General features: G+C 38.6%; 1 protein-coding gene across 3 annotated transcripts in view; it reads right to left on the bottom strand.

Moving 5' to 3' along the window:
- The window catches only part of BLVRA (biliverdin reductase A), a 144,012-nt gene that overhangs the window by 99,860 nt on the left and 17,219 nt on the right, over nucleotides 1-26,933 (bottom strand). The gene's annotated exons all lie outside the window — the stretch shown is intronic.

Genomic DNA, 26,933 nt, shown 5'->3' with positions numbered 1-26,933 from the left:
GCACCCCAGTATTTCCTGTCCTATTGACCCCTCCAGCAAGGTACCCAGGCCAGTATCTGATTCTGAGGCTGGTGGTGGCTGACTACCCTGGGACATCATGCCAGTGACGCTTCTCTAAAAAATATTTCCAATCCCCAAGGACCATCTCCTAGACTGAAAGACTAGCTGTGAATGTTATGCCTTTGTGTACTTGAAAGAATGATGCACTTACCAAAACTGGTGCTCAGAGAGGCTAGCTTTGTATAAACTGTTCTTTAATGGGGACAGGTAAGACAATAAGAATTATATACTTTTCTTCTTCCCTCCTAGCTGAGTTTCCAGGGGACTTAAATTTATTATGCTCAAGGTATCATTGTTCAACAGGTTATTCTGAACCCTTAGCATTAAGGAGGAGGAAGAAGGGAGCAAAGAGGAAAGCAGGAATAAGGAAAGAAAAAGGGAAGATAAGGGGAAAAAGGAGAGAGAAGAAGTAACAAACTAGTAAGGAATTACAGTGGTTCCAAACTTTAATGTACTCCTGAAACTGCTGTTGAAAGTGGGTATTTCTGGGACCTACCCCCAGAAATTCTGATTCAGAAAGTTCACAGGGGAGGGGAGGCTAAGAAACTGCATTTTCAACAGGCATCCAAGAGATGGTCAGAGAGCCATACTTGAAAAAAACACTAGAACTTAAAGTAGAACAGTGGCCATTAAGAATTAACTTTCTCTTTCATTTTTCAGAACTGTTAGAATAGTCACTTTAACTAAGACCTGGGCAGGCAATAGCAGGGTGAGTGGGTAATCAGAGGTGAAAAGGAAATGACTAAAGATGACTCTTCAGCTCTTCCACCTGTGGGAGATATTCAAAATAATAAAGAAAATGACTGCTCAGACCTTACAAGAGAGGAGAGAGGGCCTTCCATGGCCTCTGGGAAGAGAAGGCTGTGGCAGCCCTTATCCTTGGACCCATCTCTGCATTTGATCTATTCTCTTTCAAAATATTGGAAGGGTTAAGCATAGTGATGATTAACATGAATAATAATGGTGAAATCACACTCACTTTAGAAAAACCTTCAGTCTTGGCAATCGTAAAAAACACCTGGGGTGATCATTTGGCTTGTGTGTTAAAAATAATGTTTTCGGTAATTCCCTTCCCATTTCTCCTTCCTACTTGAGAGTGGGTCAAAGCCTGGTCAGCACACAGACTCTTTCCTTTTGTAATCTAGAACCTTCTAATGCGTCCTAGAAATCTCAAAGAGGGGACTTTCTAGAAGACAAACCCCAAAAATAAAGGGGATAAGCTTTCTTCTCAGGTCTCTGGGAGTCAGTAGGGGTGTGATGTTTTACTTCTTTTTTTTATTGTTGACACTAATTTACTGTCAACACTATAAAAATTATAGTTGTCCCACATTTCCCCCACCCTTTGCCCACCTCCATCCAGCCCCTACCTCCCCTCCCCTGGCCTTCACCACCCTATTGTCTGTGTCCATGGACTATGTATGTATGTTATTTGGCTAATCTCTTCACCTTCTTTTACCCAACCCCACCCTCCCCTCTGAGATCTGTCAGTCTGTTCCACAGAACAAATGACTCTTGTTCTATTTTGTCTGTCACTTTACTTTGTTCTTAGATTCCACATATGAGATCATATAGTATTTGTCTTTCTCTGACTGGCTTATTTGCTTAGCATAATAATCCCCAGGTCCATCCATGTTGTGGCAAAGGGTTAAGGGTTCTTTCTTTTTCACAGCTGTTAAGTATCTCTTGGAGCTTACAAATGAGTAGGTAACAAAATGCACAAATATGAGGAGGGTGATAACAGTGGTTAGCCTATGTGTGTGAGCTACTTCATATACATTAACCCTGATCCTTGAAACCTTGGCAAAAAAATTAATATTAATTTCATTTCACAGATGAGGTACCTGAAATTCAGGGTGGGTAAAAGCCCGTGGCCTTACAGTCAAGGCACTGTAACACTGAACTGTAATTTCCACACTTTCTAGTTCTAGAAACAAACCCTAGTCTGCCACAGAGACTTTTTAAAGATCCTGTCTTACTGTCACCCAAAGAGCTTTTGTAGTAAGATGGAGCCCTGGTGTGTTTGGCCCTGCTTCAGTAAAAAACTAGGCAAGTGACCACAACCAAACAGGTTCCTCATTTGTAGACTGAGCAGTTGGGACTTCAAATCAAAGTTCTGTTTTAGCTCTAAGGTGTTCTCTGATTCCCAGAATAGGAAATTCAGGTGAATGTTAAAATAGGTGAAACTATGCTCAACCTTAGTCACAATCACTAAATGCAAATTAAGATTTCATCCAGATGTTTGATCATACTGAAAAAGATCAAAATGTGCGCCACAGTGTGTTGGTCAAAGTGTGGGGAGGAATATACTCTCTGATATTACTGGGGTCCTCAGATGGGTATCATCTCCACTGTGAGCAATTTAGCAACATCTATTAAGTCCAAATGCATGCAACTCTGACCTAACAATTCTACTCCTATTTCCATCTCCAGCCCCCAAAAAACCACATTGAGGAGGAAATCATTAAATTTCCCTGAGTCCTCTGTCCTTGCAGAAACATTACTACTCCTTGTCTTTTCTCTCTAATGAGAACTTTCAGGAAAGCTTTCCTATGCAAAATAGTCTATAAAACATTACCTGTGAACTTTACCGCTTTCTCACAGAATTTGGAGAAAGCAAAATAAAACAAACAAACAAAAAACAATTTCGAGAGATAAACATGCATGAGAAAGAATCTTATCTATAAATTCTAATGTATTAGATATCAGTGGTCTACTACCTGGGAGTACATTCAATTGCAATATCCTGACCAGATTTTTCCATGCTCTTTTCCCTCCCATTATATTTTAACACCCCTTATAATAAGATGAAACTGTCAAGGGCTGCAGTAACCCCAAGCCAGATAAAATCTTGTTCTACCATTCAACACGCTCCCTGCCCATCCCACATCTCTTTCCCCTATCTCCCTACTGTCCAGCCAACCCCAGTTAAAGTTGGAACAGAACTCTGGGATAACGTTATTCTGTATTTCAACATATTCTAAAAGATGTAAGACCCAAACTTAAAATTACAAAATTTATGTTTGTTTATATCAAGGTTTTAATATTTAAATGACCAAAAACTAAAAGGTTCTAAATTTCTCAGTTTTAGTATTATGTTTACAAAAATTTATAGCACATTTTTACTTTTAGATTAACTTTTTTACATTTTTCCATTTAATCAATCTAACTTATATTTTGGTATATGGCATAAGACTATTTTCCCCAAAGTCTTGTTCCCAAATCATTTATTGACTATTTCCTCCCTTCCCCACCATGATTCATATATAAATTCTTATGAATATTCTTTTTTTTTACTGTCTCTGCTCTGTCATCAACCTCTATTCTGATAGTTCTAATATATTATTTACATGACTGTGGCTTTACTATATGTTTTGATATCTGGTAGTTTAAGTTTTCGCTTCAACTTGTTTAGTATTCTTAGCAATTCTTGCTTGCTCAGACCTCCAGATTAATTTCGGAATGTCTTTGTCAAGTTAAAAAATATCCACTGGGACTGTGCTATGATAGCATAAAACTTATAAATGAAATTAGGATTCATAGTAATTCTTCCAATCAAGAAATATATGAGATGGCTCTCTAGGAGCAGCCTGTTCTTTAAACAAAAACAAACCGAATAAAATAGATAAAAAAGAATCTTGAGTTGGTTCCTGAATTACTACTTCATGACAAATGGCAGGTCAGGCTGAGGTGGTTCACTAGAAAGTTAAAAAAACCATCACCAGGTGGTGGGGGAAGATGACTGGCAATTGTAACTTTGCAGGTCCCTCCCCTCCCAAAGTAGGGAAGCCACTCCCGCACCAGGAGAGAACTGGATACCTGAAGTAGCTGGGGGGAAAAAGACACAGTGGGAGGCACAAAGAGGCATTATTCCCCACCCCACCCGGGGACTGTACCAAAGAAATTGGGGAGCCAGGTGATACCTGGAGATAGAAGAGTTGGGCCACAACTGACCCTGACCCAGAGAGTCTCCAGACTGGTCAGAAAGTTGGGCTGTGTGAAACGTGAGGACCTTGTTAAGAAGGACGAGAGAAAACCAAGGGGAATTCACTAAAAAAAAGTATCTCGGCCACTGTGCAAGGAGCTCTCACATGCCATTGCAGAACCAGCAAAGAGAAAGGAGGAGGGGCGCGATTTGCTCCAAATCAGGGCGCCTTATAGACTGATCAAAGTGGGTTTGCAGAGGCTCAGATGGGTAGCAATCCCCAGAGAGACTTAATTTAACAGGGGAACTAAACATCCCTGAAGGGATTCTGAATGTGCACAGCGCCCAGGCAAGCAAAGAGGGAGGACAAGTGTGAGTTGGTCCCATTCAGTGCACCTCAGGGACTAATCAAAGGGTGCACAATGAGGTGGATTAAAGGTACCAGCCTGGTGAACATGGGCCATGGGGTCCACGGACCGCTCTGAGGGCTTGGGCTGGAGGCTGGACACCTGTGAATATTGTAGCCCAGACTGAGCCCCCAATGCAGAACCACAGGAAAGGGAAAAAACTGGATCCCAGCCCCCCTCTGCCTACAGCTTCCAAGAATGCCAGCAGAACTCTCTTCCAGGGTTTAAAGACAACAGAGGGCTTTTTTTTTCTTCCAAATGTAAGACAGTAAGACCTGGAGCTGAAAAAGCACCAAAAACAGATCCGAAAAGAGATCAGAAAGCTAACGCCAACAACTGAGACAAAATCCACTTTGCTATTCTCCAAAACTTGCATTTTATTTTTTCCTTTTTACTTTTATTTTTGTTATTATTTATTCTTTTCTTCCTTCCATTGAGTTTCCTTTGTTTTGTTTCTTTGATTTCATTGTTTGACTAGTTTTCTTTGTTCTCCCTTTCATATTGCACTTTAATTTCTCTTCCTTCATTTCATTCATATTATTATTCCAATAACACTACTCTTGGCCTTTCACTTTTTTATCCTTTTTGTTCAGATCATACATTTCTTGTCATATTATTGTTGCTCCACATACCACAAGCATCCTTCCCTGGTCTTGGTCCATTTTACTATCTTCGTTGTGGTTAACTTTATTCTCTCCCATGCCACGCGAACGTTCTAGCCCTTACTCTAACTATATCTCACCATCTAACCTCAAATAAGTGCTCTGTTTCCTGGAGTCAGCTCACATGCTTTTGCTGCTCTTAACAAGAGTCTTATCTCTTTTGCACCTTTGAAAAAAAGTGGCTAGGTGGATCACTGTTATCTCCAAAGGAACTCCTATCTCTTCTCTACTTGTTGGTAATTTAAAGCCCATAGGATACTCTCCCACTGTCATGCTCCACTCCACCTTTGACCTGCCTCAGAATACATACCAGATAAGGTGGGAGTTGTGAATACCAGTAAACCCGCTGAAGGAGATAACCCACCAACAAAGGACCCACCGAAGGGTTAAACACAAGTACAACAAGAGAGTCCACACAAATAGGAAAAAGGACATTCCTAGAGCACTCAGACAAGATCAAAGAGACCACACCACAGAGTCCCACAGAATTCCTGCCACAGAAGTTCACTCTACAAACACAGCTAGCAAAGCATAGCATAGGGAATCACAGAAACAAACAAAAAGACTAACCTAAAATGGGGAGACAAGAAGAGAACCTGAAGTCAAAAGGAATGGAGACTCCCCACTAAACGAGCTAAACGAAATGGAGACAAGTAAACTATCAGATACAGAATTCAAAAGAATGGGTACAAGGATGCTCAAGGAATTCACAGAAAACTACAAGGAACTGAGTGAGAATTACAACAATGGAAATGGTAACTATAAACAAGAACCAGGTAAGAAAGAACACCACAATTTCTGTAATAAAAAATATACAAGAAATTACAAGCAGGCTGGATGAAGCTGAAGACCAAATTAGTGACCTGGAAGACAAGGTAGAAAGAAATACAGAGGTAGAGGAACTGCATGAAAAAAGACTAAAAATTGTGAAGACAGCTTAAGGGAACTGCAAGACAACATGAAACACAACAACGTTTGAATCATATGAATACCAGGACAACAAAAGCAGCAATGGAGAGAAACCCTTTTTGAAAAACTAATGACAGAAAACATCCTGAACTGGGAGAGGGAAAAGTCACTCGGTTCAGGGACCACACAGGGTCTCAAACAAGATGAACTGGAAGAGCCCTACTCCAAGACACATAATAATTAAAATGCCAAGTTTTAAAGATAAAGAGAAAATCTTAAAAGCAGCAAGGGCCAAACAAAAAGTAACATACAAAGGAGCTCCAACAAGGCTAGCAGCTGATTTCTCAACAGACCCATTGCAAGCCAGGAGAGAACAGCAAGAAACATTGAAGTAATGAAAAGCAAAGGCCTAAAACCAAGACTACTCTACCTGGTGAGGCTCTCAATCAAAATGGAAGGCCAAATAAGGAGTTTCCCAGACAAAAGATAGCTGAAAGAATACACCTCCATCAAATCAGCACAGCAAGATATGAGAAAGGGACCGCTATAAGAAGAGGGAAGGAAAGAGTGAGAGATAGAGGAACACAGGTACAAAAGGGGTAAAATAAGTACCTACCTATCAACAATAACCTCAAGTGTTAGTGGATTCCATGCTCCAATCAAAAGCCATAGGGTAGCTGAATGGATAAGAAAACAAACTGCCCACCGAGAGACCCACCTTGAAAAAAAAAGACCAGACTGAAAGTAAAAGGTGGAAAAATATTACCAGCGAATGGACAGGAAAAAAGAAATCTTGTGTAGCAATACTTACGTGAGACAAAACGGACTTTGAAATAAAGGCCGTGAAAAGAGACACTGAAGGACACTTCATAATTCTCAAGGGAAGAATCCATCAACAAGACATAACATTTGTGAACACGTATGCACCCAACATAGGAGCACCCAATATACAGGGAAAATCTTGGAGGACTTCAAGAAAGACATAAACAGCAACACACTTATACTAGGGGATTTTAACTCCCCACTGTCAAAAATGGGTAGATCTTCCAAACAAAGTATCAACAAGGATACCGCAGCATTGAACAATGCCCTAGATCAAACGGACTTAACTGATATATATAGAACCTTTCATCCCAAAGAAGCAAAATACACATTCTTTTCAAATGCTCACAGAACATGTTCAAGAAAGAACCACATGAGAGAACACAAAACAACCCTCAACAAATTCAAGAAAACTGAAATCATTTCAAGCATTTTCTCGAACCACAAAGGACTAAAACTAGAAACCAACCTCAAGGAAAAAACTCAGAAACATTCAAATTTGTAGAGACTGAATAACATGCTATTAAACAAGGAATGAGTTAATATCGAGATCAAGGAAGAAATCAAAATGTTTCTGAAAACAAATGAAAATGAACACACAACAGTCCAAACTTACGGGACACAGCAAAGGAGGTACTGAGAGGGAAGTTCATAGCAATACAGACCTACCTAAAAAAGATAGGAACAATTCAAATAAACAACCTAACCAACGCTTCAGCTACAGGAACTGGAGAAACAACAATAAACAAAGCCTAGCAGGAAGGGAATGACCAATCATAGAGCAGAATTAAACAACTAAGAGCCTAAAAGAAAAATGCACAGGATGAATAAATCCAGGAGCTGGTTCCTTGAAAAGATAAACAAAATTTACAAGCCTTTAAGTAGATTCATCTAAAAAAAACAGAGGATCCAAATAAACAAAATCAGAAATGAAAGAGAAAGGATTACAACTGATACCTACAGAAATACAAAGGATTGTAAGAAATTATTACAAACAACTGTATGACAAGAAATTTGAAACCTGGGTAAAATGGACAAATTTCTAGAAAAGTATAATCTCCCAACACTGAATGAGTTGTGGAGAGCCAAGAAGGATAATGTGTGCCAAGTGAGTTGGAATGCAGGCCTTGGGTTCAGCACAGCTGCCCTAGGCCACAGAAGATTGATTGTTGTAAGAAAAGAATTTTCTAAGAAATGTTCTTAGAAAAATAAAGTTTACCTAGCCTTGCTAGGTAAGGCTCAATAAATACGGCCTGACTTTGCCAACAAACAGTTCCCTCCTCTACATCCCAGAGACGGGACTCCGCCTGTCCCTGCTTTGACTCTGTCTCTTTATTTCTTAATCCCCCATCACCTTCCCTCAGGACCTGATCTATCCAGCCATGCCGGTCGTGGCGTGAATAAGAAGCAGAAAGCCTGAACAGACTGATAACAGATGATGAAATCAAAGCAATAATCAAAAAAGTCCTGGCACACAAAAGCCCTGGCCTGGATGGTTTCACAGGAGAATTTTACAAAACATTTATGGAAAAGCTAACCCCTATCCATCTGAGACTATTACAAAAAATCAAAGGACAGGGAAGACTCCCAAACTCTTTTTACGAAGCCAGCATCATCTTAATTCCAAAACCAGATAAAGACACAACAAGAAAGAAAACTACGGGCCAAAATCACTGATGAACATAGACATCAAAATTCTCAACAAAAGACTGACGAACCACATCCGGCAATACATGAAAAAGACACACACCATGATCAAGTGGGATTCATCCCAGAGATGCAAGGATGGTACAATATTCACAAATCAATCAACACATTATACCACATAAACAAAGGAAAGACAAAAATCACATGAACATATCAATAGATGGGGGAAAAGCATTTGATAAGGTACAGCACCCATTTAGTATAAAAACAATCTGCAAAGTGGGAGTAGAGGGAGCATACCAAAACATAATAAAGGCTATGTATGAGAAACCTACAGCCAACATCATGTTGAATTGCCGAAACCTAAAAGCTATCCCACTAAGGTCAAGAACAAGACAAGGATGTCCACTTTCAACACCTAACAAATTGGAAAGGAGGAACTAAAACTGTTTTCAGTGACGTGAGAGTGTACATAGAAAACCCTATACACCCCACCAAAAAAACTACTCGACCTAATAAGTGAATTTGGCAGAACAACAGAATTCAAAGTCAATATTCAGAAATTGAAGGCATTTTTATACACCAACAACAAATTATCAGAAACAGAAATCAGGAAAAAATCCCATTTGCTACAGCAACAGGAAAAATAAACTACCGAGGAATAAATCTAACCAAGGAGGTAAAAGATGTATACTCAGAAAACTATACAACACTGAAGAAAAAAATTATTAAGGGAAGACACAAATAAATTGAAACATATACCATGTTCATGGATTGAGAGAAATAACATCATCAAACATGTCCATGACACTCAAAGAAATTTATTGATTCAATGCAATACGTATTAAAACGTGAATGACATATTTCACAGATATACAACAAACATTTCAAAATTTATGTGGAACCATAATCAACCACGAAGAGCCACAGCAATTTTGAGAAAGAAGAACAAGATAGGAGGGATCACAACACCTGATATCAAACTATATTACAAGGCCACTGTAATCAAAACTGGATAGTACTGGCATAAGAACAGACACACAGACCAATGGAACAGAACAGAGAGCCCAGAAATAAACCCAAGTCTCTATGGTCAATTAATATTCAACAAAAGGGGCAGAAGCATAAAGTGGAGTAAAAATAGCCTCTTCAACAAATGGTATTGGGAGATCTAGACAGCTATATGCAAAAAATTGAAACTCAATCACCAATTAACTCAATTAAACTCAATTAAACAAAAATAAATTGAAGGTGGATAAAAGACTTAAATATAAGTCCCAACACTGTAAAAGTCCTAAAGGAGAACATAGGCAGGAAAATTTCAGATATGCCATGTAGCAATCTTTTCACTGATATGTCCCGTAGAGAAAGGGACATAAAGGAAAGAATAAACAAACAACTTTATCAACATGAAAAGCTTCTGCATTGCTAATGAAAACAGCAGTAAAATGAAAAGCGAACCAACCATATGGGAAAACATATTTGCAAATGATACCTGCTGCAAAGGTTTAATCTCCAAAATATATAAAAAACTCACACAATTCCACTCCAGGAAAACAAACATTGGGATAAAAAAAAAATGGGCAAAGGACCTGAACAGACACTTCTCCAAGGAGGACATACAATGGACCCAGAGACATATGAAAAGATGCTCAGCATCACTAGCCATCAGAGAGATGCAAATGAAAACCACAATGAGATACCACGTCACACCAGTCAGAATGGCCATCATAAATAAATCAACAAACAAGTGCTGGAGAGATTGTGGAGAAAAGGGAACCCTAGTGCACTGTTGGTGAGAATGCAGACTGGTGCAGCCACTATGGAAAACAGTATGGAATTTCCTCAGAAAACTAAAAATGGAATTGCCTTATGCCTAGCAATACCACTGTTGGGATTACATCCTAAGAACCCTGAAACACCAATTCAAAAGAACCTATGCACCCCAATGTTCATAGCAGCACAATTTACAATATCCAAGTGCTGGTAGCAACCTACATGCCCACCAGTTAAATGACTGGGTATAAAAACTATGGTGCATTTACACAATGGAATAGTACGCAGAATACAAGAAGGAGTTCCTACTCTTCGCAGCAGCATGGATGGAAATGGAGAGCATTATGCTAAGTGAAATAAGCCTAGTGGTGAAAGATAATACCATATGACCTCACCTATAAGTGAAACCTAATCAACAAAAGAAACAAGCAAGCAAAATATAACCAGAGATATTGAAATAAAGAGCAAAGTGACAGTAATCAGAGGGGTGGGGAGAGGGATTATGGGGGAAAGTAGGGGAGGGCCATCAAGGAACATGTATAAAGAACACACGGACAAAGCCAAAGAGGGCAGGCTTGAGTGTGGGAGGTAGGGATTTGTGGGGTGGTGGTCATGGTGGGATGAAAATGGAGACAACTGTACTTGAACAAAAAGGAAAAGAACAGACAGCCTAGAAATACCACAACTTTTTGGTCAATTAATATTTAACAAAGGAGGCAAGAACATACAATGGAAAAAAGACATTCTCTTCAATAAATTGTGTTGGGAGGATTGGACTAGTACTTGCAAAACAAAAAAAAACTGGATGATCAACTTACACCATAAACTAGAAAAAACACAAAATGGATAAAAAAGTTAAATGTAAGTTATGATACAGTAAAAATCCTAGAGGAAAATGTAGGCTGTAAAATTTCAGATATCTTGCATAGCAATATTTTTGCTGATATATCACCTTAGGCTCTGTAAGCACAGAAGATAAACAAATGGGACTATATCAAATTAAAAAGTTTGTGCGCACCTAAAGAAAACATGAGCTGTTAACCTACTTTCTACCAATGATTCTGTCTCTATTTTGCTTGTTTGTTCAGTTTGTTCATTAGATTCCACATATGAGTGAAATCATATGGTATTTGTCTTTCTCAGACTGGGTTATTTCATATAGCCTAATCATCCTCAAGTCCATTTACATTGTAGCAAAAGGTAAGATTTCCTTCTTTTTCACAGCTCTGCAGTATTCCATTCTGTAAATGTACTACATCTTTTTTATCCACTCATCTACAGATGGACACTTGGGCTGTTTCCTAATCTTGACTGTTGTAAATAACACTCCAAAAAACATGAGTGCATATATTCTTTCAAATTAGTGTTATGTGAGCACTGGGGTTGGAGGGATCCAGCAAAAAGAAAAAAAGGACTCAGACATGGACAACAGTGTAGTGATTGCAGGCGGAGTGGGATATAAAGGGTACAAACGGTAATGAAAAAATGCAATTTTTAAAATAAATAAATGGTACTCAAAATTCCTATTTAAAGAAACCATATGATCTCACCTTTAGGGGGAACCTAATCAACAAAACAAAGAAGCAAGCAAAATATAACCAAAGACATTGAAATTAAGGACAATCTGATGGTAACCAGAGGGGAGGTGGGAGGGAATAATGGGAGGAAAAGGGAAGGATTTTCAGGAATAACTATAAAGGACACATGGACAAAACCAAGTGGGGTGGAATCAGGAGAGGGAGTGGGGGATGGCCAGGGTCGAGGGGAGTGTGGGGGGTAAATGTAGACAACTGTACTTGAACAATAATAAAATAATTTAAAATAAATATATAAATAAAAAGAAAGAAACCATCAGAAAAAAATGAAAAGTGAACTAATTGTTGGGAGAACATATTTGCATATGATACATTGGACAATTGTTTAATCTCCAAAATATATTAAGAAGTTATATGACTCAATACCAGGAAGACAAACAATCCAACTGAAAACTAAACAAATGACCTAAATAGACACTTCTCTAAGGAGGACATACACATAGCCCTTAAACATATGAAATACGCTCAACATCACTAATTATCATAGAGATGCATATTAAAACCACAATGCGATAATCATCTACACATGTCAGAAGGGCTACCATCAATAAATCAACAAGTGCTGGCGAGGATGTGGAGAAAAGGGAGCCCCAATGCACTGTTGGTGGGAATGCAGTATGGTGCAACCACTCTGGAAAACATTATGGAGTTTCCTCACAAAATTAAAAATGGAACTGTCTTTTGACCTACTGATTCTACCTCTGGGAATATATCAAAGAATCTCAAAACACCAATTCAAAAGAATATGTGCACCTCTATTTCATAACACCACTATTTACAATAGCCAAGAATTGAAAACAGCCTAAGTGCCCATCAGTGGATGAATGGATAAAAAAGCTGCGGTACATTTACACATGGAATACAACCACAGAAGTAAAAAAGTAGGAATTCTTACCTTTTGCAACAGCATGGATGAACTGGAGACTCCTATGCTACGTAAAAGAATCGAGTTTGGTGAAAGACAAACACCATATGTTCTCATTCTAATGAATAATATAAATGAACATGGAAAATAGAATCAGAGACACAGAAACAGATTGACAGCTGTAAGAGAGGAGCGGGGTGGTAGGAGGTGGGGAATGGTTGAAAGAAGGTGAAGGGATAAGACAAAGAACACATATGCATGACCCATAGGCTTAATAAGAGTGTGGGAATTGTCTGTGGGAATGGGGAATGGTTAGGGGGGAGGGCAAAGGGGGAAATATTGGGACAAGTGTAATAGCATAAGCAATTTAAAAAGATTGAAAAAAGAAAAATATTACTAGGGGGAAAAAAATAATAAGGTAGAGGGTAGCTAAATGGGTAAGAAAACAAAACCCATGTATATGCTGTTTACAAAAGAGCAAGCTCAAAATGAAAACTACACACAGACTAAAAAGAAACAAATGGAAAAAGATATTTCATGCAATTGGAAAATGTTTCAAAAGTTAGAAGTACTTATATCAGGCAAAAATAGACTTTAAAACAAAGGCTATAATAAGAAACAAATAAAGCCACTACATAATGATAAAGGAATCCATCTAACAAGGAATATAACTCTTATAAATACTTGTGCATCCAAAATAAGAGTAAGTACATATATAAAAAAAATCTGAACAGACTCAAAAGGAGATATGAACAGTACTACAGGGATAGCAGGAAATTTTAACACCCCACTGACATCAATAAATAAATATTCCAGACAGAAATTCAACAAGAAAAGACTGGCCTTAAATGACACAATGATCAGATGAATTTTATTGATATTTTCAAGGCAATTCAGCCTAAAGTAGCAAAAGGTACATTCCTTTCAAGTGCACATGAAACATTTTCTACAATAGATAATATATCAAGACACGAGTCAACTTTTAAAAGACTGAAATCACATCAAGCATCTTCTATGATCACAATAGTATGATACCAAAAATAAACCACAAGAAAAACAAACTGACAGTAACCAGAGGTGTGGGGAACCGTTCCAAGCATGGGAAATGTGGCTCAGTCCCCACTTGGAAAACCAGTGGGGAACGAGGTTGGCGGGCAGGACCCATGTCCATGGATAAGTTCTCCAGTGGGAAATCAGGCCTGCATTGTACTTAGACTGCTATGAGACTTGCTTTTGCTTAAAAACTCCCTCACCCTGAATTGAGGAAGCAAATGTTTACTGAGTATCTTTATCTTCCCAGAATCTGGGCTAGACCCTCCAGGAATGGGACATAGCCCTTTCAACCATTTACATTGCAAATGTCCTCCTTTGATGTATTCAGTGGCTTCTTCTCCTGTGTCTGCAAAGATAACCACACAAAACAAACCTTTGTATAGTAAAGAGGACCTCTGATGTTAAGGGCCTCAAAAACCTATAAAGGCTGGTCACCCCAAGGCTCTTGGTGCTCCCCCCTTGAGGGAGTGGCCGAGGCGCTGAGAGGTGCTCTCCTCTTGAGAGAGTGGCCGCGCCGTCCCTTTTCCCCCACAGGACCTTTTCCCCCATAGGACGTCTGTAGTCCACGTGTATGTGTATTGGAATACTGAAACCTCAACAGCAGATCTTGCAGGCAGAGATCTGCGTCACAGAGGGGAGGGAGGAGAGGGATAAAAGGGGAAAGAAAGGGAAGGGTAATCAAGAAACTCGTACAAAGGACCCATGGACAAAGACAAAGGGGTGGGGGATAGGATTGAGTGTGGGAGGTGGGAGTGGTGAAGCAGGTGAAAGTGGTGGGGGAAATTGGGGACAACTGTGTTGAACAACAATAAAAAAAGAAAAAAACTGAAACACACAGACATGGGGACTAAATAACATATTACTAAAAATGAATGTGTTAGCAATGAGGTCAAGGAAGAAATGATGACATACCTTGAAACATATGAAAATGAAAACAAAACAACCCAAAATCTACGAGACACATAGCAAAAGCAGTCCTAAAAGAAAAATTCATAGCATTTAGAGGCTTACCAAAGGAAACAAGAAAAAACTCCAACAAACAAAATAATTTTACATTAATGGAAGTAAAAAAAAAAAATAGCCCAAAGTGAGTGGAAGAAAGGAAATAATAAAGAAATAAAGATCAAAGGAGAAATAAATAAGAGTCCAAAAAAACAATACAACCAAGTGTTTGTTCTTTGAAAAGATAAATAAGCTTGATAACCTTTAGCCAGACTCATCAAGAAAAAAAGATACAAATTAATAAAATCAGAAATGAAAGAGAAGTAATGACTGATATCAAAGAAACACAAAAGACTATAAGAAAATATTGGGAACAGCTATATGCCAACAAATTATACAGTCTGAAAGAAATGGATAAATTCCTACAATCTTTCAAAACTGAATCAAGAGAAAGCAGAGAATCTGAACAGATTGATTACAACTAGTGAAATTGATACAGTAATCAAAAAACTCAAAACAAATAAAAGTCCTTGTCCACATGGCTTCACAGATGAATTTTACCAAACATTCAAAGAAGAACAAACACTTATTGTTCTCAAACTGTCCTACAAAATTCAAGAGGAGGGAAAACTTCCATGCTCATTTTACAAGGCCAGAATTATCCTAATTGTAGAACAAGATAAAGGCACTGAATAGAAAGAAAATTACAGGTCAATATCCCTGAGGAAGGTAAATACTAAAATCATCAACAATAATTAGCAAACCAGTTCAAGCAATACACTAAAAATATCTACACAATGTGATGAAGTGGGATTTATTCCATGGATGCAAGGTTGGTACAATATTCTCAAATCAATAAACATGACACACCACATAAACAAAATGAAGAATAAACAAGACATGATCATATTAATAAATGCAGAAAAGCATGTGATAAAAGCCAACTTTCATTTATGATAAAAAAAAAAAAAACCTCATCCAAGTGGTCATAGAGGGAACATAACTCAATGAATTAAGATCAAATATGACAGACCCACAGCCAATATCATACTCAATGTACAAAAACTAAAAGCATTTCTGTTAAGAACAGTAACAAGATAGGAATATCTGCTTTCACCACTCTTACTGAACATAGTCCTAAACCCAGTTATCAGACAAGAAGAAATAAAATACGTTCAAATTGGAAAGGTGGAAGTAAAAGTGTCTTTATTTGCAGATTGCATGTTGTAAATAGAAAACCCTAAAACCTCCATCAGAAAGCTACAAAAGCTAATAAATGAATTCAGCAAAGTAGCAGGATACAAATAAATATTCAGAAATCAGTGACATTTCTATACAAGAGTACTGAACTATCAGAAAAAGAAACTAAGAAAACTATCCTATTTGCTATTGTAACAACAACAACAAAAAGGTACCTAGGAATAAATTTAACCAACAGAGTAAAAGACTTGTACTTGGAAAAGTATAGGACATTGAAGAAAGAGATTGAGAAGATACAAATAAGTGGAAGCATATATTGTGTTCATGGATTGGAATAATTATCATTATAATGTCTACATTATCTAAAGCAATCTCTCAATTCAAGTGCAATCCCTATTAAAATGCTGGTGGAATATTTCACAGATCAAGAAAACATATTCCAGATAGACAGATCAATAGAGACGTACCTAAAAGAGACCCTGAATAGCCTTAGCAATCTTAAGAAAGGTAAACAAAGTTGGAGGTATCAATTCCCTAATATCAAACTATACTACAAGGTCACTGTAATCAAAACAGTCCAGTACTGGCATAAAAACAGGCATATAAATAAGTGGAACAGAACAGAAAGCCCCGAAATCAACCTATGTGCATATGGTCAATTTACATTTGACAAAGGAGGCAAGAGCACACAAGCCAGTCTCTAATAAACAGTGTTAAGAAAGCTGGAAATATACATGCAAAAAATGAAGCTAGACCACCAACTTACACCATACAAAAGAATAAACTAAAAATTGATAAAAGACTTAAATGTAAGTTGTGAAACCGTAAAAATCCTACAAGAAAACATAGACAGTAAAATCTCAGACATCTCTTATAGCAATATTTTTGCCTATATATGTTTTCTAGGACAAGGAAAATAAAGGGAAAAAATATAAATGGGACTACATCAAACTAAAAAGCTGTGCACAGAAAATGAAACCATCAACAAAGTGAAAAGGAAACCCACTGTATGAGAGAGCATATTCATCAACGATACATCTGATAAGGGATTAATCTCCAAAATATATAAAGAATTTATACAATTCAACACTAGGAAGTCAAACAATCCAATTAAAACTGGGCCAAGGACCTGAATAATCACTTCACCAAAGAGGACATACAGATGGTCAAAAGACATACGAAAAGATGCTCAACATCACTAATTATCAAAGAGATGAAAATTAAAACCACACTGAGATATCACCCTACAGCTGCCTGAATGGCTACCATCAATAAATCAACAAACAACAAGTGCTGGCAAAGATGTAGAAAAAAAAGAACCCTAGTGCACTGTTGGTAGGAATGTTATCATAACAGTCAGTTGGAGTGCTGGAGTCTCCTCCATTGGCCAAAATGGCAGGGGGGCACGTATTTATACTCAGTGCACCAAAAGCTACAAGTATGAGTGGAGAGGGTCCTGAGTGTGCCTAAAACTAGAAAAACGAATGGATAAGGCCCTACACGTGCCAAAAGTTAGTGAGATAATTGGGTAGAAAATAAAGCCCTCCCTTCTATCCCTGTAAGAACAGTGGGCGTGAGCAGGAAAAGTGGTCTTGAGACAGGAGTCCATCATTCTCCCAGGTTATGTGGTGACTGAATAAATCCTTTTCTATTTGCACCAGCACCAGCCTAATGAGTTTTCTTTGCAGTAGGCAGCTGAACCTCCATTTACTTAGGTTGCACGTTTTAGCCGCTCAGATGAGACAGCGTGGACTTTGGTAAGTCCAGGGTGGGGGCAGGCTGAAGTTCCAACTGACTGTTGCAGGCAGACTTGGGAAAGAGAGACTGTGAGGATTTCTAGGCAGCCATTGAGAGGTTTTCTTGGGGCATTTCCTTGCACTCCATCTTAAGGCATTGGCCATTTGAAATTCTTGACTGGTGAAAGAAAACAAGTTTTAGGGGAACAGATGGACTCCAAGACTGGTGAGTGAAACCAACATGCACACATGGAGTCATCTATCCCTTTTGCCATGGCTTTGTGCCACTTTGGCTTTGTGCCACTTGCGTCCAGTTAGGATCATTTGTGACACTAGTTAGCAGGCTATCCCTGCCATTTGGGCTTTGTGTCACTTGGACTTTGTGTCACTTAGGACCAGTTAGGAGAATTTGTGCTACTAGGTGGCAGGCTATCCCTGCCGCTTGGGTTTGGGCTTTATGCCCCTGGAGCTTTGTTCCTCTTGGGCTTCATGACACTTGGGCTGGACCACTTGCATAATGGTAGGCAGGAGATAAGACACTAGGACTTGCTTATTAAGTGCTCATTTAGAATAATGGAATTACGGATCAAAGTTTTGTTTATATGTCCCCACCTTGACTAGGGTCTTGTTATGGTTATGGTTTGGGGTTTGTACTTCTGTACCATCAGGGGTTGTTCTGTTTCAACTCCTGAAAGGAACACACTGGTCCAAATTTTAACAGTTTGGTCCATATATAGCTATAATCCAATGACTAAGAAGGGATTGGTTTTCTATTATAACACTGCTTGGCTTATGTATACTTCACCATGCTACAGTTGGAATTGTTTTTGCCAACAATCAGGGAAATAGGACCAAATTTCTTATGTCCAGGCCTTTATGTCTTTACACAACAAGGATTAGGCAAAGGAAGGGAACAACCTAATGATGGAGAGAAGGGAACTGGCTTCAAACCCCTCCCTAATAGTAAGACAAAGAAAGTAAAAATAAGGAAATGAGTCTCTTTAATACCATGAACCCAGAGGACCCAGGATTAGCTGCAGGAAGATTTCCCCTGCCACCACCCATGCTGCTAGATCCCGCTGAAATAGAGTCCAGAGGCGTGACAACCTCACCCCTCAATGAGGAAGGAATGGTCTCTCCCTCAAAGACCCAAAAGGGTAACAGATTTGGCCAGGGAGTATCCCCACCCAGAGAGGGACATTTCCCTTTGAGGAAATACTCAATAGGCAGAATAAACCAGGAAGGCCAGCCCATTGGCAACTACTGGGCCTATATTCAATTTTCCACTTCTTATTTACAAATTGGAAGAATTGTATTCTTTTATTTATTTATTTTTATTGTTATTCAGTTACAATTGTCTGCATTTTCTCCCCATCCCTCCTCCCCATTCCAGCCAATCCCACCTCCCTCCCCCATCTCTACCCTCCCCCTTTATTTTGTCCTTGTGTCCTTTATAGTAGCCCCTGTAAACCCCTCTCCCTACTATGCCCTCCCCACTCCCCTCTGGCTATTGTTACATTGTTCTTAATTTCAATGTCTCTGGTTATATTTTGTTTGCTTTTTTTCTGTTGTTGATTATGTGGAAGAATTTTTAAACGTTCACATAGGAAGGATCCTCAGAAAATGACAGATCTTATCACCTCCATTTTTGCCACTCCCCATCAAACAGGGCAGATGTACAGTCTCTCCTTAACATACTGCTAACAACAGATGAAAGGCAGCTAGTTATGAAAAGGCTAATAAAGATGCTCATCATCTCCATCAAGATCTCCAACCCAGCGGGGGCAATTCCCTTTGACAGAGTCCAACTATGACCCAAATAGCAGAGACCTAGCCTCCCTAGAACATTACAAAAGGTGCATATTGAAAGGGCTTAAGAAAGAGATTCCTTGTGCTGACCAGGTGGCTCAGTTGGTTAGAATGTTGTCTCGACATGCCTAGGTTGCAGGGTCAATCCTTGGGTCAGGGCACATACCTAGGTTGTGGGCTTGATTCCCAGTCTGGGCACAAATGGGATGTTTTTCTGTCTTTCTCTGTCTCTCATCCCCCCACCCTTCCTCCTCTCTCTAAAATCAATAAAACATATGCTCAGGTAAGGATTAAAAAAATAAAAATAAATGCTTGAAAAAAAAAACCTACTTTTTAAAAAAAGAAGAAAAGGGGTGCCCAAACAAAAGAATATGAATATGATATGCACCATTCAACAGAAACCAAACAAAGATCCTTTTCAATGTTTCGAAAGGATCTATTAGGCCTATTGAAATCACATTGATGCTGACCCACATGCACCAGAAAATGCTGGATGGTGAACCTATCTTTTATTGGGCAAAGAGCCCTGGATATGAAAAAGAAGCTCCAATGTTTAGACAGGCCATTGCAGATGAATCCCTTCCAGCTGGTAGATATAGCCTTTAAAGTTTACCATGCCTGAGAAACAAGAAATTTAAAGCAGGCTGCTGTTTTCTTAGAAATAGTGTGAGGAAACCAGAAGAAAAGGCGGGACATGAAAGGAAAAGGGAAAGATTCACTAGGCACTAATCAATGTGCCCACTGCAAAGAGAAAGGCCACTGGAGAAAGGATTGACCAGAATTCAAATAGAAAAACAAAAAGAACAGAAACCCTCAGTGAGAAATATTAAAGGAATAATGATGAATCTGATGATGAATGAGGAGGCCCTGAGGCTCCCCTAGATGTCTCCCAAACTATTACTATTTCCCCACAGGAGCCCTGGGTACAACTGACTATAGGGAACAAGTTAGTTAATTTCCCCGTAGATATGGAAGCTACATACTCAGGTCTAAATACAAAACTAAAACAAGTAAAGCTGAGGTGATGGTTACTGAGTGACCAGACAATTACAAAAATGGGTAGTCTTCCAACCTTTAGAATGTCAGCTTGGGGAGCAAAAACTTACACATAGTTTTCTGTACATGCCAGATAGTCCCATTCCATAGTTGGGCTGAGATCAATGGTATAAATTGCACACACAAATAACTTTTCCCCTGAGCAGCAGAAATTATGTGCAAAAAGTACTTCCAGGCATGCTCTCCAGCTCCAGGTACTCCTGATTTGCCCCAAAAGACCCAGAGGTGAACTCAGTTTGGCTGAGTAAGTCAGTCAAACTGTTTGGGCTGACAAAACTCCAGGTAGTGTGGTTAACATCCAACCCATAAAATTAGTGTAAAAGTAGGGGCATGGATCCCACAGAAAAAACAATACCCCCTTTTCAAAAAGGGAATTCAACCAGTATTGCATGAATTCTTAAAATCAGGATTAATTAGGCCACGCCAATCTCCCTGTAACATCGCCATTTTGAGAGTCAAAAGTCCTCACTTTGATAAATATCAATATGTACAGCATCTTAGGGTCATAAAAAACATTGTCCAGGACATTCATCCTATGGTGCCCAACCCTTAACACCAACTACCTGAGGGCCAACACTTCTTGGGGCTTTAATTCCCCACCTGGACTTGTCAGAATTTAAATCACATTACACAGAATGAGATGATGAACAGGCCCATGAATGCAGATTCTCTATCATTGACCCTAATTCTATATAGAAGATCAACACTCATGATATAATCTTACTCTCTGAAGCTCTAGTATATCTCATCCTCAACACCTACATGAAGGGGCACTTTGTAGAAGGACACCGCCTGAGGATTCAAGTCTTGCTTTTGCAGTTGATACAACAAGAGAAAAATGAACCTGAACTCCTAAAGGAGATTTTAAATTCCTTTTTCAGAATGGGACAGTACCTCCCAAAACTAAGTGACAATGTAACTTTTTATTCTGCATTCCCAGACAGTGGCTTCTGCAGCAAACTTCTCCTACTCTTGGGAATACCACCCAAAGCCCACTCAGGATTAGATCATGGGGATCCTTTAGTGTCTCCAGTTTCTCATTTCATTGCAATTCTCCCTGCACTACTAGGCATACCCCTCACTTGTCTGCCTGTTCAACAGGTCTCACTTTGGAAGTCCATCTACAACACCATCTCTTGAAATAAGAAGCAGTCTACCAGATTCATTTGTCTAGCAGTGCCATCCTCCAGACACGGTATGTGATACCATCCGAAGTCAGAAATCCATTCCTGATCCTCCTCTTTTTTTAGTGATTAGTGAGAATCTCTGAACCTGAGGACAAGGAAGACTACACCCTTGAACAACAAGAAAAAAAAAACTACAGATAATGAGATCTTCATCCACTTACCCTTGTAAGATTATAAGGGTCCAGACATTTAAAGGGGGAAGTTGTTATCACAGAAAATCTGTTGGAGTGCCAGGAAGTCTCCCCCATTGGCCAAGACAACAACAGGGGAGGTTGTTACACTGAGCATGCCAAAAACTAAAAATATGAATAGATAGAGCCTGGAGTGCACCAAAAGCTAGAAAGATAAAAAGACAGGGCCCAGAGTGTGCCAAAAGCTAGCAAGGTAACTGAATAGAAGAGTGTTCTCCTCTATATCCCTATAAAAATGGCAGGCTTCAGCAGGAAAGAGGGTCTTTGAGACAGGAGTCCACCATTCTCCCAGCTTTCACTGCACCTAAATAAAACCTCTTGCCTTTTGCATCAACACCTGCCTCTCAGGTATAGCTTATGTTGCAGCAAGCATCCAAACCTCTGTTTTGTTAAGTTAAAGAAAAGCAAACTGTTGCAGCCTCTGTGGAAAATGATATGGAGTTTCCTCAAAATATTAAAAATGGAACTGCCTTTTGACCCAGTAACCCCACATCTGGGAATACACCCTACGAATCCCAAAACACAAAGTTGAAAGAATATATGAACTCCTATGTTCATAGCAGTGTTATTTACAATAGCCAAGACTGGAATCAGCCTAAGCGCTCGTCAGTAGATAAGTGGACAGGATAAAAAAGCTGTGGTACATTTACACAATGGAATGATTACTACGCAGCAGTAAAATACAAGAAACTCTTACCTTTTGCGACAGCATGGATGGACCTGGAGAGTATTATGCTAAGTGAAATTAGCCAGTCAGTGAAAGTCAAATACCACATGATCTCACTTATATGTGAAATTTAGTGAACAAAATAAACTGATGAACAAAATACAAACAGAGGCATGGACACATGGTACAGAGTGACAGCTGTCAGAGGGGACTGCATGAAGGAAGGTGAAGGGATTAGCCAGAGAACATATATGCATGATGGTCAGAGGATAGGGGATGGGGACTGATTGGAAATAAGATGGGGGGAAATGGGAAAATCTACAATAGTTTCTACAATTACAAAAAGATGAAACGCTTTTTAAAAAAGCAAACAACAACAACCCAGTATCTATAAAACATAGTGAAAGCACTTCTAAGAAGTGAATTTATAGTATTGCTGGCCTGCCTCAAGAAACAAGAAAAACCTCAAATTCACAATCTAACCTTACACTTAAAGGAACAGGAAAAATGACAACGAAAGCCTAAATTGAGTAGAAAGAGAGAAATAATAAATGCAGATGAGGGAGGAAATAAAGAAAATAGAGATTAATAAAAATACAAAACATCAACATATCCAAGAGCTGATTCTTTGAAAAGATAATCAAGTTTGATAAACCTTTAACCAGACTCATGAAAAAAAAACTGAGCAAAGACCCAAATAAATAACATCAGAAATGAAAGAGGGGAAGAATACCTGACACCACGAAAATACAAAGGATTATAAGAAAATATTACAAACAACCACAGTCCAATAAACTGGACAATCAGGAAGAAATGAATAAATAAAATAGCCCAAAACTGAATCAAGAAGAAACAGAAAATCTGAACAGACCAATTACAACTTAAAATACTAAAGTAGTAATCAAAAATTTCCCAACAAAGAAAAGTCCTGGAGTGAATGGCTTCAGAGGAAATTTCCTAAAATATTCAAAGAACACGTATCTTTCTCAACTATCCCAAAAACTTCAAAAGGAGAGAAGATTCCAAGCTCATTTTATGAGACCAGCGTTATCCTAGTTCCAAAACCAGACAAACTGAGATACTATGGGCCAATATCTCTAATGATTATAGATACAAAAATCCTCAACAAAATCTTAGCAAACCAAATCCAGCAATATATTAAAAAGACCATACATCATGACCAAGTGAAATTTACTCCTAATGTTTAAGGTTGGTACAATATCCACAAATCAATTAATATGATACACCACATAAACAAAATGAAGGATAAAAATCACAATATCATATCAGTACATGCCTAAAAAGCACTTGACAAAACCCTGCACCCATTTATGATTAAAAAAACTCTTAGCAAAGTGGGACTAGAGGGAACAAATGTCAACAAAATAAAGGATGTATATAACATCATACTTAAAGGAGAAAAATTAAGAGCATTTCCATTCAAATAAAAAAACAAGACAGAAATGTTCCTTTCACCATTCTTATTCAACATAATCCTGGAAATCCTAGCCATGGCAATCAAACACAAAGAAGAAATAAAATATATCCAAATTGGAGAGAAAGAAATAAAACTACAATTATTTGCTAATGACATAATACTGTGCATAGAAAACCCTAAAGATTTTACAGAAAAACTGCTAGAACTGATAAATAAATTCAGTAAAGTAGCAGCATAGAAAATAAATATTGAAAAACAGACTGCATCTTGATACAACAATAATGAACTATCCAAAAAAGAAAGCAAACAAGAAAATCGCATTTACAATTGCATTAAAAAAATACCTCGGAAGGAATTTAACCAAGGATATAAAAGACCAATACTCAAAAAATTACAAGACACTGAAGACAAAAAATGAAGAAGATAAAAATAAGAGGAAGCATATACCGTATTTATGGATAGGAACAACTAATATCATTAAAATATCCATACTATGTAAAGCAATATGTAGAATCAATGCAATTCCTATCAAGACAGCAATGGTGTATTTCACAGAACTAGAAGAAATATTCCAAAAATTTAGGAGTATGTGGAACCACAAAAGACCCTAAATAGTTTTGGCTAACTTGAGAAAGAGGAACAAAGTGAAAGCATTCACACAACGTGATACCAACCTATAGTACAAGGCAACAGTAATCAAAACAGCATGGTACTGGCATAAAAACAGACATGTACTCACAGATCACTGGAAGGCACAAAAATAAAACTACATTTGTATAGTCGATATTTAACAACAACAAAAAAAGAACATACCATGGGGGAAAGATGTGTATTCAATAACCAGTAATGGGAAAATAGGTCGGATACATGAAAAACATGAAACTAGACCACCTTCTTACACCATAAACAAGAATTTAAAAAAAAAAACAAGAGTAGGCCAAGATGGAGGCATAAGTGGATAGACTTTGCTTCCTTGTACAACCAAAGAAGTACAACCACAAATTTAAAAACAACCCAGAACTGACAGAAAACTGAACTGTATGGGGAAGTCCAACAACCAAGAACATTCATACAGACTGGTAGGAGGGGCAGAGACATGCAGCCAGAACAGAGAGGAGGAGCAGCAAGGTTACAGACTGGGCAGGCAAGCTGGTGGCTGGCGCACCAAGCGATCCCACAATCGTGTGTGAATAAGCCGGGAAGAAACACATGAGGAGTGAGACAGACTAAGCAACCTCTAATTCCAGAGTGGGAAACTAAAGCCTGAAAATGTGTGTCTGTAAAAACCTGTGGGAGCTGTAGCTGCGGGAGAAACTGCCAAATCACAGGAGAGTTTGTTGGAGAAACCCACAGGGCCCTAGAATATACACAAAGCCACCCACCCAGGAATAAGCAACAGAAGGGCCCAATTTGCTTGTGGATATCGGGGGAGGTGACTGAAAGCAGGGTGAGAGCTGAATAAGCCACAATGTTTCCTCTCTGACCCCTCCCCCACATATGGAGCCACAACACAGCTAAGTGGATTGCCCCCCACTGGTGAATACCTAAGGCTTCGCCCCTTACACCAGAACAGGTGTGCCAAGACAAAGAAATACAGCCCAAATGAAAGAACAGATCAAAACTCCAGAAAAAGAACTAAGCCATGAGTAGATAGCCAACATGTCAGATGCAGAGTGTAAAACACTGGTATCGGGATGCTCATAGAAATGATTGAGTATGGATGCAAAACAGAGAAAGAAGTGAAGGCTATGCAAAGTGAAATAAAGGAAAATGCACGGGGAACCAACAGTGAAGGGAAGGAAACCGGGATTCAAATTAACGGTTTGGAGCAGAAGGAAAAAATAAATATTCAACCAGAAAAGAATGAAGAAAACAAAAATTCAGAAAAAAGTGGCTTAGGAACCTCCAGGACAACTTTAAACATTCCAACATCTGAATCACAGGGGTGCCAGAAGGAGAAGAGGAAGAACAAGAAATGGAAAACTTATTTGAAAAAATAATGAAGGAAAACTTCCCCAATCTGACAAAGGAAATAGACTTCCAGGCAGTCCAGGAAGTTCAGAGAGTCCCCAAAAATGTTGGACCCAAGGAGGAACACATCATGAGACATCATAATTATATTATCCAAGATTAAAGACAAGGAGAGAACCTTAAAAGCAGCAAAAGAAAAGGAGACAGTTACCTACAAAGGAGTGCCCATAAGACTATCAGCTGATTTCTTAAAAGAAACCTTGCATACAAGAAGGGGCTAGAAAGTATTCAGTCACTGAAAGGCAAGAACCAACATCCAAGATTACCCTATCCAGCAAAGCTATTATTTAGAATGGAAGGGCAGATAAAGTACTTCCCAGATTAGGTCAGGTTAAAGGAGTTCATCATCACTAAGCCCTTAGTATATGAAAAGTTAAAGGAACTTAACTAAGAAAGAGAAGATCAAAGCTAGGAACAGTAAAATGACAACAGTCTCACAACTATCAACAACTGAACCTAAAAAACAAAAACAAACTAAGCAAACAACTAGAACAGGAACAGAAACACAGAAATAAACATTACATGGAGGGTTATCGTCAGGAAGGGGAATGGGGGAAAAGGTACAGGGAATAAGAAGCATAAATGGTAGGTACAAAATAGATAGGGGGAGATTAAGAATAGTACAGGAAATGGAGAAACCAAAGAACTTGTATGTACAACCCATGGACATGAACTAAGGGGTGGGAATGCTGGTGAGAGGAGGGGCAGGGTGGGTGGGTGGGTACAGAGAAGAGGAAAACAAAAGGACAACTATAATAGCACAATCAATAAAATATACTTAAAAAATACAAAAAAGAATACACTCAAAATGAATTAAAGACAATGTAAAACTTAAAACTATAAAAATCCTACAACATAATGGCAGTAAAATCTGAAACATTTCTCTTAGTATTTCATGTTTTTTCTGATATATCTCCTTAGGCAAGGGAAACTAACAAACATATAACTAACTAACTAA

The sequence above is a fragment of the Desmodus rotundus genome, chromosome 6 (genome assembly GCF_022682495.2).
Source record: "Desmodus rotundus isolate HL8 chromosome 6, HLdesRot8A.1, whole genome shotgun sequence".
NCBI classification, from domain to species: domain Eukaryota; kingdom Metazoa; phylum Chordata; class Mammalia; order Chiroptera; family Phyllostomidae; genus Desmodus; species Desmodus rotundus.
Note: the sequence above shows the minus strand (reverse complement) of the source record. Positions and strands in the feature narration are given on the sequence as shown.